The sequence below is a fragment of the Procambarus clarkii genome, chromosome 51 (genome assembly GCF_040958095.1).
Source record: "Procambarus clarkii isolate CNS0578487 chromosome 51, FALCON_Pclarkii_2.0, whole genome shotgun sequence".
NCBI lineage: Eukaryota > Metazoa > Arthropoda > Malacostraca > Decapoda > Cambaridae > Procambarus > Procambarus clarkii.
In genome coordinates this window covers 3,663,449-3,682,634 of record NC_091200.1, presented here as the reverse complement: position 1 = coordinate 3,682,634, position 19,186 = coordinate 3,663,449, and the positions used below count along the sequence as shown (strand labels likewise).

Sequence of the window (19,186 nt, the reverse complement as noted above, 5' to 3'; positions counted from 1 at the left end):
ACGCACACACACACATATACACACGTGCACACACACATCCGTGTTAGTTCACTCTCATGTTTGTACTTGGCAACGATTATCAAATAGTTGTTTACATAATAATCGCGGCTTTGATGATGTAAAGACAAACATATCTGTATTTAATATGTATTGGGGCTGCATGTGGTTTAAAGGAAAATATTTGATAAGGAGCTGTGTGTGTGATGTTGTCGTCACGGCGTTTGATGACGTGACTGTAGTTATGAGGGAGCGTAACGAGACATTTTGGCGGGAAGAGAGGTGTAAGTGGATGGCTCCAGGGTGTCATGAAGTGGTCAGGGGCCAGATTCATGAAGCAGTTACGCAAGCACTTACGAACCTGTGCATCTTTTCTCAATATTTGGCGGCTTTGTTTACAATTATTAAACAGTTAATGAGCTCCGAAGCACCAGGAGGCTGTTTATAACAATAGCAACAGTTGATTGGGATGTTTTCATGCTTGTAAACTGTTTAATAAATGTAAACAAAGCCGTCAAAGAATGAGGAAAGATGCACTCGTTCGTAAGTCCTTGCGTAACTGCTTCGTGAATCTGGCCTCTGTTGAATGACACGCATTCCCCAGTAAGAAGGTAAGGGGACTTATCAAGAGAAGGACACTGAGCCACAATGCCTATATATTGTTGCGAATCAATAAGCCAGTGCAAGCTTGGTCAGCCAGGTCTCGTGACACGGCGAACTTAACGTAGCGCTGAACAAGTCATCAGGGAATCGCTAGTTGAGACTAGCGCAGGGAGGCTCGCTCAGGTAAGGAGTAAGGAGGCCTGGTCGACGACCGGGCCGCGGGGACGCTAAGCCCCGGAAGCACCTCAAGGTAACCAGGTGTGTGGGCTTTTATTAGCGATCTAGAGTTCCGTTGGGTCATCCACTTTAAGGGGGGTGAGTGTTTCCGTTGTTGGAACAGTTATTTAGTCAGCAGTACTGCAGACGTGGGGCCAGATTCACGAAGCAGTTACGTAAGTACTTACGAACGTGCACATCTTTCCTCAATCTTTGACGGCTTTGGTTACATTTATTAAACAGTTTACAAGCATGAAAACTTCCCAATCAATTGTTGTTATTGTTATAAACAGCCTCCTGGTGCTTCGGAGCTCATTAACTGTTTAATAATTGTAAACAAAGCCGCCAAAGATTGAGGAAAGATGTATACGTTCGTAAGTGCTTGCGTAACTGCTTCGTGAATCTGGCCCATGGCCAGCATGCTGCTGTAGCTTCTATCTAAGACATGCCAAAATGACAATCAATACTATATGTTCCACAAAGACACATTAAAAAATGTTAACGTACTATATACTTAAAATCGCCGATTTCTCAGAATTTATTATATTATTATATATTAGAATATTAGAATATATTATATATTGTGTGCATAGTTAGGTTCTATTTCTTTTTTGCTTAGGTTAGGGACCCCGTCCTACAGCCGAGGATGCTCGTCCAGACCTCAGCTGACCACACTGCCGCATATATAAATTCAAACAGACTGTTGTTTCAAGTATTAAGTATTATTATTTCTTATAATTTCGTGTGAAGTTAGACTGAGGTTAGGTTGGGCTATTTAGGTTCTGTTAGTAATTATTTGTATTTGCAGTACGCAGATGAAGCATTTATATTAATGGGATTCGAACGTGAAGGGAAAAAAACGAAGCAATTTTCGATAAAATTTGTGAATTGCGAATTAATTCTAGGTTAGTAAAGATAAACAAGCCGAAGACACTGGCTATTCTATTTGCGTTGTGTGAGGGAGCAACAGAGAGAGAGAGAGAGAGAGAGAGAGAGAGAGAGAGAGAGAGAGAGAGAGAGAGAGAGAGAGAGAGAGAGAGAGGACGGAATATTCAAGACAACAGCCACCGGAATTAATGGGATGACTAGTGACAGTGTTCACCAGAAGTGAAACAGTGTATTGATATTACTGTTCGAATGAAACGAAAGCGAGCACTCGGATGACAGGAACGGCGTGAGTGCTATCGTGAGTGTGACCACAGAGTGTTATCATGAGTGTTACTAGAGAGTGAGGCAGCTTCGCTACACTGTGAGACTCCGGGGTGCTCACACTGGCTCCGCGGGTTGGCAACCTGCACAATTGTCAGTGTAGCCATCTCATTCATAGTGTTGGGCCGTGGTCAGGAGCTTTCATGAGGGTGAGTATTTTAATGATCCGTGGTGGTAACACTGTGTTGATGTCTCGCCTGCTGGAGGAGCTACAGAACTATTTTATGGTGACTGTGTAGTTAGAGGCCTCACGGGCGTAATATTTTAGTGAGAGGAGAAATATTTTTGTTAGAAGAGACCTATTTTGGAGTGAGATATTTCAGTGTTTATTTCAATTAACTTGAGAGGTGATAAATTTCTGATTAATTTTTTTTATATAAAAATATTTATTTGTTGGTGGCCAGGTGTTAAGTGTGTAATAAGTAAGTCCTAACACTAACGAGTGAGAATAATTAATTATAGCTATTGAAGAATCTATGATTAATATTGGTGTGGAGGAATGACCTAAGTGGAATACCGTACCAAGATCTTAATTTGTGTAGTGGTAATAATATACTCAGTAAATGAGAACTAATTTTAAAGTGACCTCATGTATGAGGAAGTTATATTAGATTGATTGAAGATTAATGTAGGTGAGCGAAACATTGGTATAAATCTTCGTCCAGTGATCATCAGAAGGTCATAATAACAGAGCCGTCGGGTTCACAACTTATACAGATTTTAATGTCAGTATTTGACTTAAAACACACTTGACAATGTTCGGAGCAATGACTCAAAAAGGTTCGCCAATCACTTTCAACCTGTATATAAAACACTTCCTAATTCAACGTAATCAAAACACCTAACCTGACCTGACCTAGACCTAACCTAACCTTACCTAACCTGACCTCGACCTAACCTAACCTAACCTGACCTAGACCTAACCTAACCTAACCTAACCTTATCTAACCTGACCTAGACCTAACCTAACCTTACCTAACCTGACCTCGACCTAACCTAACCTAACCTTATCTAACCTGATCTAGACCTAACCTAACCTAACCTTATCTAACCTGACCTAGACCTAACCTAACCTAACCTTACCTAACCTGACCTCGCCCTAACCTAACCTAACCTTACCTAACCTAACCTAACCTAACCTGACCTAGACCTAACTATGCATAAACCTTCAGTACTGCTTATAATAATTGTAATTTATATCTGAGAAAAACAAAAGTATTATTTTATCACGTGAAAGATTAATTCTATTGTCAAATATTGACTTAATATTTGACTTACAGCTTGGGTTGCCAGTGAAGCTCTACTCGCAGGTTCCAGAAACCGGTTTCTAAGCCATTCTTGGTAATTTGATGTGAGTGTGAGTGAGTGTGTGTGGCAGTCGGTCTGATTGGACTCGTACAGTTGACGACACGGAATTATATTTCCCAGAAATGAATGTACATTTTGGCAGTGATCAAGAGCTATCGTGTTTCATTTAAAAAATCTGCTGGTGTTTAGCACTGGCTCACGTTGCTGTCTACGCTCGTAGAGTCAACTGGCTGAAACTTCGGTTAATTATGAAACGGTTCAAAAACTATAAATAAAGCTGAATGTTCAGAGTTAAAATTAAAACAATAACATTGAACAGGCGAAACGCTGAAAGGGGGGGAAAGCTACATATGCATGCAATATTAAAATATTCGTACTGTTTAATGAGAAAATGCTCTGATTTGACAATGTAATTTAGACAGCAAGCAGTAGCAGTTAGTGCCACGGGTTCCTGGTGGGCGGAGGAGGAGCAGCTGACCAATGTGCAGCTTCAGACGGGTTAGAGAAGGTGCTAGAGAACCCGAAGCTGCAGTGGCAGCCCACCTGACCAGGTGTAATTGTGCAGCAGGGGAGGCCTGAGTGGGCTGCCTCAACTGAGTGGTTCCATCAGATTATGTGGAAGGGGGTTAAAGCAGAACACTACATCCCTCTAGCTCGGAGTAACTCGATCACATACCTACACTCGGGCCACACTCAATCACATACCTACACTCGGGCCACACTCAATCACATACCTACACTCGGGCCACACTCAATCACATACCTACACTCGGGCCACACTCAATCACATACCTACACTCGGGCCACACTCAATCACATACCTACACTCGGGCCACACTCAATCACATACCTACACTCGGGCCACACTCAATCACATACCTACACTCGGGCCACACTCAATCACATACCTACACTCGGGCCACACTCAATCACATACCTACACTCGGGCCACACTCAATCACATACCTACACTCGGGCCACACTCAATCACATACCTACACTCGGGCCACACTCAATCACATACCTACACTTGGGCCACACTCAATCACATACCTACACTCGGGCCACACTCAATCACATACCTACACTCGGGCCACACTCAATCACATACCTACACTTGGGCCACACTCAATCACATACCTACACTCGGGCCACACTCAATCACATACCTACACTCGGGCCACACTCAATCACACTACACCGCACGCACCACACCCACTCCACACTCAGACAGACAGGTGTCTGACAGACAGATGAGGGCAGTAATCAGAGACAATCCCGCCAAACACACCGAAACTACGACGTTGGTACAACGTTCGAACAAGTTTTAACACCTCCTAACCAGTTATAGCAAATTGTAACAACGTTCTAATACGTCATAAACACGTTAAGCCAAGATATAACAACTTTTTTATAAGTTGTAACAAGCGGAAAATATAGACAGTTACGGTTTGTGTTTCCAGGGATGTGACTGGAGGAGTGTTACTAGCGGAGTACCGCAGGGTTTAGTGGGGAAGTACCGCCGAGTAGTACTTAGCGGAGTACTGCAGGATACTGGGGAAGATAGGAGACGCAGACGATTGTAATGCCCTTCAAATCGATCTAAATAAAATAAGTGCTTGGAGCGTCTAGTGGCAAATGGAATTCAATGTGAATAAATGCCATGTTATGAGCTGTGGTATCGGAGAAAATAGACCACACACAACTAACAAATTATGTGGAAAGGAATTACAGAACACTAATAAAGAAGGAGACGTAGGGGGGGGGGTTGGTTTTGGATAGTAAGCTGTCGCCAGAGGAACACATAAAGAACATTGTGAGAGGAGCGTGTGCGTCGCTTACCAACTTCAGACTTGCTTTTAATTATATGGATGGTGAAATACTAAAGAAACTGTTCATGACCTTTGTGAGACCAAAACTGGAATATGCAGCAGTTGTATGGTGACCAAATCTCAAGAAGCACATAAACTGGAAAAGGTGCAACGCCATGCTACAAAATGGCTTCCGGAACTGATAAACAAGAGTTACGAGGAGAGACTAGAGGCGATAAGCATGCCAAAACTAGAAGACAAGAGAGGTGATATGATCACCACTTACAAAATACTAACAGGAATCGACCAAATTGACAAAGAGGAATTCCTGAAACCAGCAACTTCACGAACAAGAGGACACAGATTCAAGCTAAGGAAACAAAGGTGCCGAAATTTTTTTTAGAAAGTTTTCTTTTGCAAACAGAGTGGTAGACGGTTGGAACAAGCTAAGTGAGAAGGTGGTGGAGGCCAAAACCGTCAGTAGTTTCAAAGCGTTATACGATAAAGAGTACTGGGAAGACGGGATACCACGAGCGTAGCTCTCATCCTGTAACTACACTTAGGTAATTGCACACACACACACACACACACACACACACACACACACACACACACACACACACACACACACACACACACTGTTACGATATTTCGTATCGTGTTATTTCATCGCATAAAGGCACGATTATTTAAGTCATACGTTCATTATTACAGGAAGAACGAGGTTAACAACCATGGAGGTCGTTAACTGTCAGCACGGTATGGCTCGTCCGGTGGCGGGAATTTCTGTTAGCCAATCAGAACCACCGGGCAAGGTAACGTGTGCTGGCCGGAGCATGTGGAGAGACAGACATCTACTCCCCTCCATTGAGTCAACAGGCTGTCGTCGCGTTTGGATGTGTGACCAACGGACCCAACTGTTAGTGTGCTCCACCCTCATGAAGGAAGAGGACCTCGAGGCATGGTCGACGTATGGGAAAGTTATGGAAGATAACAGCTTTGAGATTTAGAGGTCGGCGTGGAGGTAACGCGCTGATTTTCCTGATAACGGTACGAATTGCAGGAAAGTAGATGATTTATAAGTGGGAAGATCAATCGGATAAGAGACGACCGTAGCATGGTCGTAGTATCTCTCTCTATATATATATATTTAACTGTACTTGGGTACAATGCACACATATATATATACATGTAATATATTGTATATAAGGTGATTAGAGATATATCACAATATATCCATGATGAAGTTTTATACCATCTTATTTTCTTGTCCTTTGTCAGACCTCAGCACAAAGTGTGTCGCACCTGACAACAGGTCCGGCTGAGGCTGACACCTGTTCAGATTCATGTACTTCGTTGTAGTACAACGAAGCATAGGATAAACATTCAGAATAAACCTAAATTAAATGTGTTGGGTTGTCAACAGTTCGATCCCAACAACACACACACACCTAATACCCCAGCCCAATACCCCAGCCCAATACCCCAGCCTAATGCCCCTGCATTAAGCAGTGATGTGGTGGAGGCAGACTCCATACACAGTTTCAAATGTATATATGATAGAACCCAGTGGGCTCAGGAATCTGTACACCAGTTGATTGACAGTTGAGAGGCGGGACCAAAGAGCCAGAGCTCAACCCCCGCAAGTACAACTAGGCGAGTACACACACACACTGATTCATAAGCTTCCGAATCACTACCGCAGGATGTTAGAGACCCGGACGAAGGGAAATCCATTTGTAACAACTTTCCTGCAGTTCAATAACCCCTGTGCACCCAGCAGTGGTTGGTGGCTCCTGTGCACCCAGCAGTGGTTGGTGGCTCCTGTGCACCCAGCAGTGATTGGTGCCTCCTGTGCACCCAGCAGTGATTGGTGCCTCCTGTGCACCCAGCAGTGATTGGTGGCTCCTGTGCACCCAGCAGTGATTGGTGGCTCCTGTGCACCCAGCAGTGATTGGTGGCTCCTGTGCACCCAGCAGTGATTGGTGGCTCCTGTGCACCCAGCAGTGATTGGTGGCTCCTGTGCACCCAACAGTGATTGGTGGCTCCTGTGCACCCAGCAGTGATTGGTGGCTCCTGTGCACCCAGCAGTGATTGGTGGCTCCTGTGCACCCAGCAGTGATTGGTGGCTCCTGTGCACCCAGCAGTGGTTGGTGGCTCCTGTGCACCCAGCAGTGATTGGTGGCTCCTGTGCACCCAGCAGTGATTGGTGGCTCCTGTGCACCCAGCAGTGATTGGTGGCTCCTGTGCACCCAGCAGTGATTGGTGGCTCCTGTGCACCCAGCAGTGATTGGTGGCTCCTGTGCACCCAGCAGTGATTGGTGGCTCCTGTGCACCCAGCAGTGATTGGTGGCTCCTGTGCACCCAGCAGTGATTGGTGGCTCCTGTGCACCCAGCAGTGATTGGTGGCTCCTGTGCACCCAGCAGTGATTGGTGGCTCCTGTGCACCCAGCAGTGATTGGTGGCTCCTGTGCACCCAGCAGTGATTGGTGGCTCCTGTGCACCCAGCAGTGATTGGTGGCTCCTGTGCACCCAGCAGTGGTTGGTGGCTCCTGTGCACCCAGCAGTGATTGGTGGCTCCTGTGCACCCAGCAGTGATTGGTGCCTCCTGTGCACCCAGCAGTGATTGGTGGCTCCTGTGCACCCAGCAGTGGTTGGTGGCTCCTGTGCACCCAGCAGTGGTTGGTGGCTCCTGTGCACCCAGCAGTGATTGGTGGCTCCTGTGCACCCAGCAGTGATTGGTGGCTCCTGTGCACCCAGCAGTGATTGGTGGCTCCTGTGCACCCAGCAGTGATTGGTGGCTCCTGTGCACCCAGCAGTGATTGGTGGCTCCTGTGCACCCAGCAGTGATTGGTGGCTCCTGTGCACCCAACAGTGGTTGGTGGCTCCTGTGCACCCAGCAGTGGTTGGTGGCTCCTGTGCACCCAGCAGTGATTGGTGGCTCCTGTGCACCCAGCAGTGATTGGTGGCTCCTGTGCACCCAGCAGTGATTGGTGGCTCCTGTGCACCCCAGCAGTGATTGGTGGCTCCTGTGCACCCAACAGTGATTGGTGGCTCCTGTGCACCCAGCAGTGATTGGTGGCTCCTGTGCACCCAGCAGTGATTGGTGGCTCCTGTGCACCCAGCAGTGATTGGTGGCTCCTGTGCACCCAGCAGTGATTGGTGGCTCCTGTGCACCCAGCAGTGATTGGTGGCTCCTGTGCACCCAGCAGTGATTGGTGGCTCCTGTGCACCCAGCAGTGATTGGTGGCTCCTGTGCACCCAGCAGTGATTGGTGGCTCCTGTGCACCCAGCAGTGATTTAACCCACATGGCCTCCCAACAGTGATTGAGATCCTGGATGTAAACTCATTAACGGTTCGTGCTTCTAGAGTGCAAAATTAAATGGGTTATCTTATCTTGAGGTTATCTTGAGATGATTTCGGGGCTTTTTAGTGTCCCCGCGGCCCGGTCCTCGACCAGGCCTCCAACCCCCCAGGAAGCAGCCCGTGACAGCTGACTAACACCCAGGTACCTATTTTACTGCTAGGTAACAGGGGCATAGGATGACAGAAACTCTGCCCATTGTTTCTCGTCGGCGCCTGGGATCGAACCCAGGACCACAGGATCACAAGTCCAGCGTGCTGTCCGCTCGGCCGACCAGTTCCCTCCATTAGCTTCATTATCATGAAAAATGACTCCATACGAGTTTGATTCAGCCTCCTACCTGGGCCTAAAGGGTGCGAAACACAAAGACCACCTCGTGCATTATGGAGGTAAAGTTTTGCGAAATGAGTGATCAACTTAATGAGTTGAGTGCATTTGCGTGAGTTGAGTGCATTTGCATGACATCTGTGTCGCTCACACAAGCGTTCAGCCTCCAAACGATCGTTTCCCTGGAGTATAACTTATCATGAGCTAATTTGAATTGACTTGCCAATACTGTAGAATAATTTTTTTTAATGTCATTATTTATTTTGTTTACAAGTGTAAGCTTATGTTGTTGTAAACTAGAATGCAGTTTTCCTGTATACTTGTATGTAGAAGTGCGGGTATACCTCAGGTTTACCGGGTACCATTTTTAGGTTATTAGCCAGTTATTAAAAAAAAAGAGCTGATGGAAGTAATGTAATGGTTGTCTCAATGTTGTTGTTGTAAGTGGTTCAATAGTTGTGAGTTTTTTTTTTAGGCAAGAGCGTTAGGGTTGTTGCATGTGTGCTCGGAGGTCATATGTGCCGCCACATGTGTGGACACATATGCCGCCACATGTGTGGACACATATGCCGCCACATGTGTGGACACATATGCCGCCACATGTGTGGACACATATGCCGCCACATGTGTGGACACATATGCCGCCACATGTGTGGACACATATGCCGCCACATGTGTGGACATTGGTTCTTGACGGAGATAGGTATAGAGAAGCTAAATATCGATTTACATTCTGTGGAGTGAGTTCGTCTAATATATACATCTACACCCACACCTGTTCCGTCTAATATACACCCACACTCACACCTGTTCCGTCTTAATATACACCCACACCTGTTCCGTCTAATATACACCCACACCTGTTCCGTCTAATATACTAATATACACCTACATCCACACCTGTTCCGACTAATATAAACCCACACCTGCTCCGTCTAATATAACACGTACACCCACACCTGTTCCGTCTAATATACTAATATACACCTACATCCACACCTGTTCCGTCTAATATACACCTATACCCACACCTGTTCCGTCTAATATATACCTATACCCACACCTGTTCCGTCTAATATACACCTATACCCACACCTGTTCCGTCTAATATACACCTATACCCACACCTGTTCCGTCTAATATACACCTATACCCACACCTGTTCCGTCTAATATACACCTATACCCACACCTGTTCCGTCTCCGGGACTCTGGGCGTACAACGTCGGTGGGATTAAACCTCCGGCTTGACGTGCGCCCCGTTGTTGTTGTTATAGATTCAGTTACTCGGAACAAGTTCCAAGTAGCACGGGCTATGGCGAGCCCGTAACTTACCTGGCACAGGAGCGGTGCTGAATCGGGTGGTGCGCCCCGGTAATATGTTGAACAAATAGTGGCGAGTATCCCGAGATAGGAAAGGTGCACACAGTGAATAAGACCGTGATGCATCTATGATGAAATATTGAAGCCATACAATGGGATCGAGCACACATGCCACCCGCAGTTTCGAGCCCATTGTATGACCTCAATATGTGATCTTAGGATATTGTATTTCGTGCTTTCGTGAGACTATAAGTATTACCACGTCGTTTCCAAGATTATATATTTTTTGTACGAGTCATTAACGTGAATTACATTCCCTTGTTTCCTTTCGTGACCTCTGTAAACCTAACAAGCCTCCGGGGGTTAACTCCAGGATGTAGTTCTATGACGTGATTGTAGACGACAACCTAGAAGAATGAACAGAGCACTAATGTGTCCGCTTAGGAGATCTCTACCTATATTATCTCGATCATGGCAACTTAAGTCTGTATTCCCTAAAGAGCGCTACGAAGTCGTTCGCGAGCCATGGTTGTCCGATACGAGCGCGGCGGGGCGGCTCGTAAACTGTTTAGTACGTGCAGACTAAGTCGCCATGATCAAGGTAAGAGGTACTGGTCTCTTTGGTGGGTTGCGTAACTGTTCTGAGAATACTGGGTGACACTAATATAGCGACACTGCAGGGTGACACTAATATAGCGACACTGCAGGGTGACACTAATATAGCAACACTGCAGGGTGACAATAATATAGCGACACTGCAGGGTGACACTAATATAGCAACACTGCAGGATGACACTAATATAGCGACACTGCAGGGTGACAATAATATAGCAACACTGCAGGGTGACACTAATATAGCGACACTGCAGGGTGACACTAATATAGCGACACTGCAGGGTGACACTAATATAGCGACACTGCAGGGTGACAATAATATAGCGACACTGCAGGGTGACACTAATATAGCAACACTGCAGGGTGACACTAATATAGCGACACTGCAGGGTGACACTAATATAGCAACACTGCAGGGGTGACACTAATATAGCAACACCGGGTAATATAGCACCATTGGGTGAAAATAATGTAGGAACACTGGGTGACAATAATATAGGAACACTGGGTGACAATAATATAGGAACACTGGGTGACAGTGAGACGGCAGTATCAAGTGCAAAACACTGTTGCAGTGAACACTATGATAACGTGTATCAACTTTTCCATGACTTAGCTTGCAACACTATACCAACTTCTCTCTGCAATACTGCAGGGACTTAGCTGACAACACTATAGTTTTTGCTGTTGGTAAACAGTATTTTTTTCCTGGCTGACAATTAACACCATTGCCAACACTGCTGACATCACAAGAGGTATTTACACTGACAACACTGTTTTAACAAAAGCTGTCAACATGATAGTTCGCTTCTGTTATTAATTTTGTTTAATAACTTTACAGTCATCCTCACGTCTCTATACTAACCTCTCCTGTCATCACGGGTGCTGTCAGGAGAGGTTATTACGGCACCCCATAGGTGGCATGGGGGCAGCTGACAGCAACGTCAGTCACTCTAGGGGTACTGCTGACACAACCGTGATTGTTGCAATGAAATCTTTACAAGTTACTTCTCTGGTAGAAATATACTAACTTTACTGACTACACTGTCGCACACTCAACTGAAAACACGAGTCATTGCTGACACCACGAGTTCTATTGTCAGTACTGCTCTGCTGACACCACTACACAGTTCTGGAGTCAGTGCTTCTCCGCTGACACCACTACACAGTCCATTTGACAGCGTTTCTGTGCTGACACCGCTACACAGTGCTGGTGTCAGCGCTTCTCCACTGACACTGCGCTACTAGGCTCGTAGGTGCTAATTCTTTTTGTCTTAAAACTGAGTTGGAATCAGTCTGTCAGTGCCAATGAGGACGGCCAACTTGGTGAGGCGCTGCTGGGGAGGAGGGGTACTGGGGAGGGGGATGGGGAGGGGGGATGGAAAGAGGTGGTTCGGGTGTTGTATTGGGAACTGCAGAGGATGGAGGGGTGCTGGGGAGGGGAAGAGGTGCTGGGAGAGGGAAATAGGGGAAAGGGGTTCTGTGGAGGGAAATAGAGGGATAGATAAGGGAGGGGGGGAAAGGAGGGGGTGGGTGGATAGGGGGGGCAGAGGTGTTGGAGGCATAGAAGAACCCAGGGGGGGGGATGTGAGGGTGGTCTAGCTAGAAGGGGGAATGGACGATCAGTGGGAGAGGAGGGAATGGGGAAAATATGGAAGGGGGACTATAGAGGCAGTTAGGAACGGGATGGTTAGGCGGAAATTTGAATAGGAGGTGGAGGGAAAGGTTGGGGGCGAGGGAGAGGGGTAGGAATGGGCAGAAAGGTTAGGAGAAGTGGGGAGGTAGGGGGGAGGAGGGGGGGTGAAGGAAGCGAGGGGGGGGTAAGGAAACAGGATGAGAGGCAAGAGAGTAGGGAGGAGGGGGGGGGAGGAGAAGGGTAGGAGAAGCGAGGGAAAGACCGACGACAAGACGGAAGAGATGAAGGAAAAGGAGAGAAATAGGGATACGAAGGGAATAAGAGAGATATACTTAAAGAAAGGAAAACAAGGGGGAACTGGTAAAGATATGGTAATCTTATGAGAGAGGGAATGGGTAGACCCACACGACCAGACAGGTAGACAGACAGGTAGACTGTCTGTCTGTCTACCTGTTTGGAAGTGAGAGTAGAGAAAGGGTAGACAGGCAGTCAAACACTATAAAGATAATAAGTCAGTGTAGAACTATAAGTTTTTAATGTGTAAAAAAAGATACGAAGTGTAGATGTACATTCAGGGAACAAGTACAGAGGAAAACTTGTAAATACACAGAGGAATAAACGGAGGATGAACGTGTGCGGAACGTAATATACACCAAAGTAAAGTGTACACACTTGCAGGGGAAAGGAGAGTGTACACCCGTAGGGAAAAAACTGGGAGAGGCATGAAGACATCCACACACACACACACACACACACACACACACACACACACACACACACAGAGCGCTGCTCACCACCACCTATCCTGCACGGAGTCGAGGCACAGACTGTGGCGGGGGACGCTTCCCTGCCGTGTTATGTTCTCCGTTTTCTATGATGTCCCAAACCCCCTCCTCCATCCTCGTCTGTCCCCACCGTCCCCCCCCAATCAAGCCCCTCCTTCCCCTGTCCTCGTCTGTCCCTCCGTCGCTTTTGTCCCCCTTTCTCCAATGTCCTCGCCCCTCCCTCCTCCCTACTCGGTGCTTTCCTAACAATCCCTTACATAATTGCGACCACCTGGAGGACCGGGGACCTGCTCATTAGGGCCGGACTGCTCCCCTTCTTCTACCTGTTGCCTTATAAATAATTTTATCGGGGACACGCAGCCTATATATATATATATATATATATATATATATATATATATATATATATATATATATATGGTTCGGTTTCATTAGCAACATGAATAGACACACTATACACAAAGGAATCACATTATCGTGATATATCTATAAGAAAAGCCGCAGGAGCCGTGATGTGGGTTCGAACCTCCGCGTTGGGTGTTCCCAAATGCACACTCTAGTCCTCTAGAGAATCTGATGCACTCTGGGAACACCCACACATAGGTTCGAAACCTCTTCACGGCTTCTGAGGATTTTCTAATAGAAAATCTTTTTCCAGTTTGTCCATATTCAATAATACAAACGTCTACTTTATATCGGTTCATCACGTTCATATTTGTACGACTGACCACATCGTTGTTATAAGTACTTTTATTTTAGGAGGCCGAGCCGTGTTATTTTTTGAACAGGTTCCAGTGAAATAAACTCTACGGTGTTTGCAGCCACTGTTAAGTTACTCCGTTAATACAATACATGTTAACGTGTAGCCGTTTGTAACTGTGGTCTTGTGAGTGAAAGATTTCCAGTCTCGCTGAAATCGCTGTACTGATGGCGGCTGAAGACAAGCAAAGGTCTCGAGTGAAATCCAGACTGCACAAAATATATTATTCTCTAAAATGTCAAAATTCCGTTCTTCACAAAGTGAGAACCTTGGCAAACTCTGAGACTAACGGTTCTCACTAAATGACCTGTAATAGTTTAGACTAAATATGGTCCTAGTGCAGATGCTGGTATGTGTATACGCCAGCATCTGCACTAGGTATAGATGCTGGTATAATACAGCCCTGAGTCTCCAGCCCTGAATGAATGTTAATTGGGTTAGCGACCCAGCATTGCTAGGACCCTAAAACACATGGCACGGGGGGCCGCGTGATACTGCGGGGCATAAGACATGAATTTTGTCATGATGGAAATGTATGTAAGTCTGTGTGGGTGTGTATGGGGGTGGGTGTGTGGGGGTGGGAAAGAAGTGATGTCATACTAGCAAGAGAAGCCCATAAGGGTGCAGGATGGCAACAGGGAACCACAATCGTGCACCAACTAAACATTGATACTTTATGCTCATTCCCCCTTGCATCTTACCTGTAATTAAAAACTTACGTAAGCTGTGATAAAGATACTCAAAGCTGATAGATTATTATGCACCAGTCTTAGTAGGGAAGAGGGCGGGGCTCGCTGGGCGGCGCCACACACTAGGGCGGCGCCGCACACTAGGGCGGCGCCGCACACTAGGGCGGCGCCGCACACTAGGGCGGCGCCGCACACTAGGGCGGCGCCGCACACTAGGGCGGCGCCACACACTAGGGCGGCGCCTCACACTTGTCATCGGGCAAGGGAAGAGTGTGCCAGGGGGGAGCAGCCTGAGAGGTGCGCCAAGAATGACCAGTGAGCGTAATGGCTGCCAAGCCTCGGACCCGTCAAGGCGACGGTTGCCTCCTTGCGCTCCTCCGCCACACGACCCAGCCCCGTGTCACAGCTTCACAGCTTTATAGCTTAACAGCTTCAGGGTTTCACAGCTTCAGGGTTTCACAGCTTCATATTTTCACAGCTTTACAGCCTAGTAGATTATGGCATATTTAATCAATATGGCCTATTTTTAGAACTCGATTTGTTGAACTCTCACTTAAGATATTTTTATTATGTCGGCTTCCTTGAGTGTCGGGGGATCGTGGCTACTCTGCTAGGTGACACACTCTCCAGCCCTGCTAGGTGACACACTCTCCAGCCCTGCTAGGTGACACACTCTCCAGCCCTGCTAGGTGACACACTCTCCAGCCCTGCTAGGTGACACACTCTCCAGCCCTGCTAGGTGACACACTCTCCAGCCCTGCTAGGTGACACACTCTCCAGCCCTGCTAGGTGACACACTCTCCAGCCCTGCAAGGTGACACACACTCCAGCCCTGCTAGGTGACACACTCTCCAGCCCTGCTAGGTGACACACACTCCAGCCCTGCTAGGTGACACACACTCCAACCCTGCTAGGTGACACACACTCCAACCCTGCTAGGAGACACACTCTCCAACCCTGCTAGATGACACACTCTCCAGCCCTGCTAGGTGACACACTCTCCTGTCCTGCTGGGTGACACACTCTCCAGCCCTGCTAGATGACACACTCTCCAGCCCTGCTAGGTGACACACTTTCCAGCCCTGCTAGGTGACACACTCTTCTGTCTTGCTGGGTGACACACTCTCAGCCCTGCTAGGTGACACACTCTTAGCCCTGCTAGGTGACACACTCTCCAGCCCTGCTAGGTGACACACTCTCCAGCCCTGCTAGGTGACACACACTCCAACCCTGCTAGGTGACACACACTCCAACCCTGCTAGGAGACACACTCTCCAACCCTGCTAGGTGACACACACTCCAGCCCTGCTAGGTGACACACACTCCAGCCCTGCTAGGTGACACACACTCCAGCCCTGCTAGGTGATACACACTCCAACCCTGCTAGGAGACACACTCTCCAGCCCTGCTAGGTGACACACTCTCCAGCCCTGCTAGGTGACACACTCTCCAGCCCTGCTAGGTGACACACTCTCCAGCCCTGCTAGGTGACACACTCCAGCCCTGCTAGGTGACACACTCCAGCCCTGCTAGGTGACACACACTCCAGCCCTGCTAGGTGATACTCCAACCCTGCTAGGAGACACTCTCCAGCCCTGCTAGGTGACACACTCTCCAGCCCTGCTAGGAGACACACTCTCCAGCCCTGCTAGGAGACACACTCTCCAGCCCTGCTAGGAGACACACTCTCCAGCCCTGCTAGGTGACACACTCTCCAGCCCTGCTAGGTGACACACTCTCCAGCCCTGCTAGGTGACACACTCTCCAGCCCTGCTAGGTGACACACTCTCCAGCCCTGCTAGGTGACACACTCTCCAGCCCTGCTAGGTGACACACTCTCCAGCCCTGCTAGGTGACACACTCTCCAGCCCTGCTAGGTGACACACTCTCCAGCCCTGCTAGGTGACACACTCTCCAGCCCTGCTAGGTGACACACTCTCCAGCCCTGCTAGGTGACACACTCTCCAGCCCTGCTAGGTGACACACTCTCCAGCCCTGCTAGGTGACACACTCTCCAGCCCTGCTAGGTGGCACACTCTCCAGCCCTGCTAGGTGGCACACTCTCCAGCCCTGCTAGGTGGCACACTCTCCAGCCCTGCTAGGTGGCACACTCTCCAGCCCTGCTAGGTGGCACACTCTCCAGCCCTGCTAGGTGACACCCAAGCCCAGCTAGGTGACACCCAAGCCCAGCTAGGTGACACCCAAGCCCTGCTAGGTGACACACTCTCCAGCCCTGCTAGGTGGCACACTCTCCAGCCCTGCTAGGTGGCACACTCTCCAGCCCTGCTAGGTGACACACTCTCCAGCCCTGCTAGGTGACACCCAAGCCCAGCTAGGTGACACCCAAGCCCAGCTAGGTGACACCCAAGCCCAGCTAGGTGACACCCAAGCCCTGCTAGGTGACACCCAAGCCCTGCTAGGTCACACCCAAGCCCTGCTAGGTGACACCCAAGCCCTGCTAGGTCACACCCAAGTCCTGCTAGGTCACACCCAAGCCCTGCTAGGTGACACCCAAGCCCTGCTAGGTCACACCCAAGCCCTGCTAGGTGACACCCAAGCCCTGCTAGGTCACACCCAAGCCCTGCCAGCTGCCACACTCGCCTAAAACGTCGCATTTTTTAACGAACTCGACCAATCTGTCAAGACTGCGTGGTATTAGTAAAAATGAAACCACCGCAATATCGTTTTCTGACCACCGGCCTCCGGAGGTTAAGTCGAGGTGACTCATACGTCAGGCTGCGAGCAGCCGCGTCCAACAGCCTGGTTGATCAGTCCGGCAACCAGGAGGCCTGGTCGACGACCGGGCCGCGGGGACGCTAAGCCCCGGAAGCACCTCAAGGTAACCTCAAGGTTGGTCTAAGTTTCGAACGTTTCTGGTCATGCAAACACCACCGCATTTTGTGCCCCGGTTGAGTCCGGGCTGACTGATGGTGGGTGACAGGTGCGTGTTGTGTGGGCGCTCCCGTGCCCTCCCACCCACCTGTTGTCACCTGCTGCACACGCTGATACCTGTTATCAGCGTGTGTGTGATGGCTGACAACAGGGGGTGAGCGGGGGATGTGGTGGCTGACAACAGGGGTGAGCGGGGATGTGGTGGCTGACAACAGGGGTGAGCGGGGGATGTGGTGGCTGACAACAGGGGGTGAGCGGGGATGAGGTGGCTGACAACAGGGGTGAGCGGGAATGAGGTGGCTGACAACAGGGGGTGAGCGGGGATGAGGTGGCTGACAACAGGGGTGAGCGGGGATGAGGTGGCTGACAACAGGGGGTGAGCGGGGATGACGTGGCTGACAACAGGGGGTGAGCGGGGATGAGGTGGCTGACAACAGGGGGTGAGCGGGGATGAGGTGGCTGACAACAGGGGGTGAGCGGGGATGAGGTGGCTGACAACAGGGGGTGAGCGGGGATGAGGTGGCTGACAACAGGGGGTGAGCGGGGATGAGGTGGCTGACAACAGGGGTGAGCGGGGATGAGGTGGCTGACAACAGGGGATGAGCGGGGATGTGGTGGCTGACAACAGGGGTGAGCGGGGGATGTGGTGGCTGACAACAGGGGGTGAGCGGGGATGAGGTGGCTGACAACAGGGGTGAGCGGGGATGAGGTGGCTGACAACAGGGGGTGAGCGGGGATGAGGTGGCTGACAACAGGGGTGAGCGGGGATGAGGTGGCTGACAACAGGGGTGAGCGGGGATGTGGTGGCTGACAACAGAGGTCGTGTGGATGAAAGTGGGGTTCGATCCGCGACATAGACAAGGAGATATTATTTCCAGGTGTTTTCAGGTTCTATTTTTGTCTCATTTTGAAGAGTCTGTCTTTGTCCCTCTTGTCTCTTCCGGTCATTATTTTTTACATCGTGATCATATCCCTTCTGATCCTTCTATACTCTGACGGTGTTAATCCTCTCAGCTCTTGGCACCTAGACTTCTCAATGCGGGTGATTACCGTAAACCTTTTCCTTTTAAAGTTGAGTTTTGTGCCTGACGAAGTAAGTTACATGCGGGTGCTGCGAACTCAACGGATCAACCCAGGCTGTGTACCTCGTATCGAAGTATTCCTCGTTCAGGTATAGTAATTAGACTTGAGTGCATGCTATGTGTTATAAGAGACACATGCTGTGTGCTATAAGAGACACATGCTGTGTGTTATAAGAGACACATGCTATGTGTTATAAGAGACACATGCTATGTGTTATAAGAGACACATGCTATGTGTTATAAGAGACACATGCTATGTGTTATAAGAGACACATGCTATGTGTTATAAGAGACACATGCTGTGTGTTATAAGAGACACATGCTGTGTGTTATAAGAGACACATGCTATGTGTTATAAGAGACACATGCTGTGTGTTATAAGAGACACATGCTGTGTGTTATAAGAGACACATGCTATGTGTTATAAGAGACACATGCTATGTGTTATAAGAGACACATGCTATGTGTCCACAGAGTCGAGAAGAACAACAAATGGGACGAACATTTTAATAAGACAAGAGGACGCTTTTGTGTCAAGCTTGGAGGGAGAAGTTGGCGAGATATCAAGT

The 19,186-nt window shown here is 48.6% G+C and overlaps 1 protein-coding gene and 1 long non-coding RNA gene across 5 annotated transcripts in view; one reads left to right on the top strand and one right to left on the bottom strand.

The window, feature by feature from the left end:
• The window catches only part of LOC123774585 (uncharacterized), a 92,847-nt gene extending 79,607 nt beyond the window's left edge, over positions 1-13,240 (bottom strand). For 2 of the 4 annotated variants that reach the window (XM_045768972.2, XM_045768974.2), the window contains exon 1: positions 13,204-13,240. The gene's annotated coding sequence lies outside the window, so the exon portion shown is untranslated. Of the gene's footprint in view, positions 1-11,804; positions 12,029-13,203 lie in introns of those variants that run through there. The other 2 variants (XM_045768971.2, XM_045768973.2) reach the window with 1 other exon arrangement.
• LOC138351844 (uncharacterized) lies at positions 1,965-6,396 on the top strand. The gene is made up of 2 exons (XR_011222628.1): positions 1,965-2,174; positions 5,859-6,396. It is a non-coding gene; the product is annotated as an uncharacterized lncRNA (long non-coding RNA).
• Positions 13,241-19,186: the final 5,946 nt, after the last annotated feature.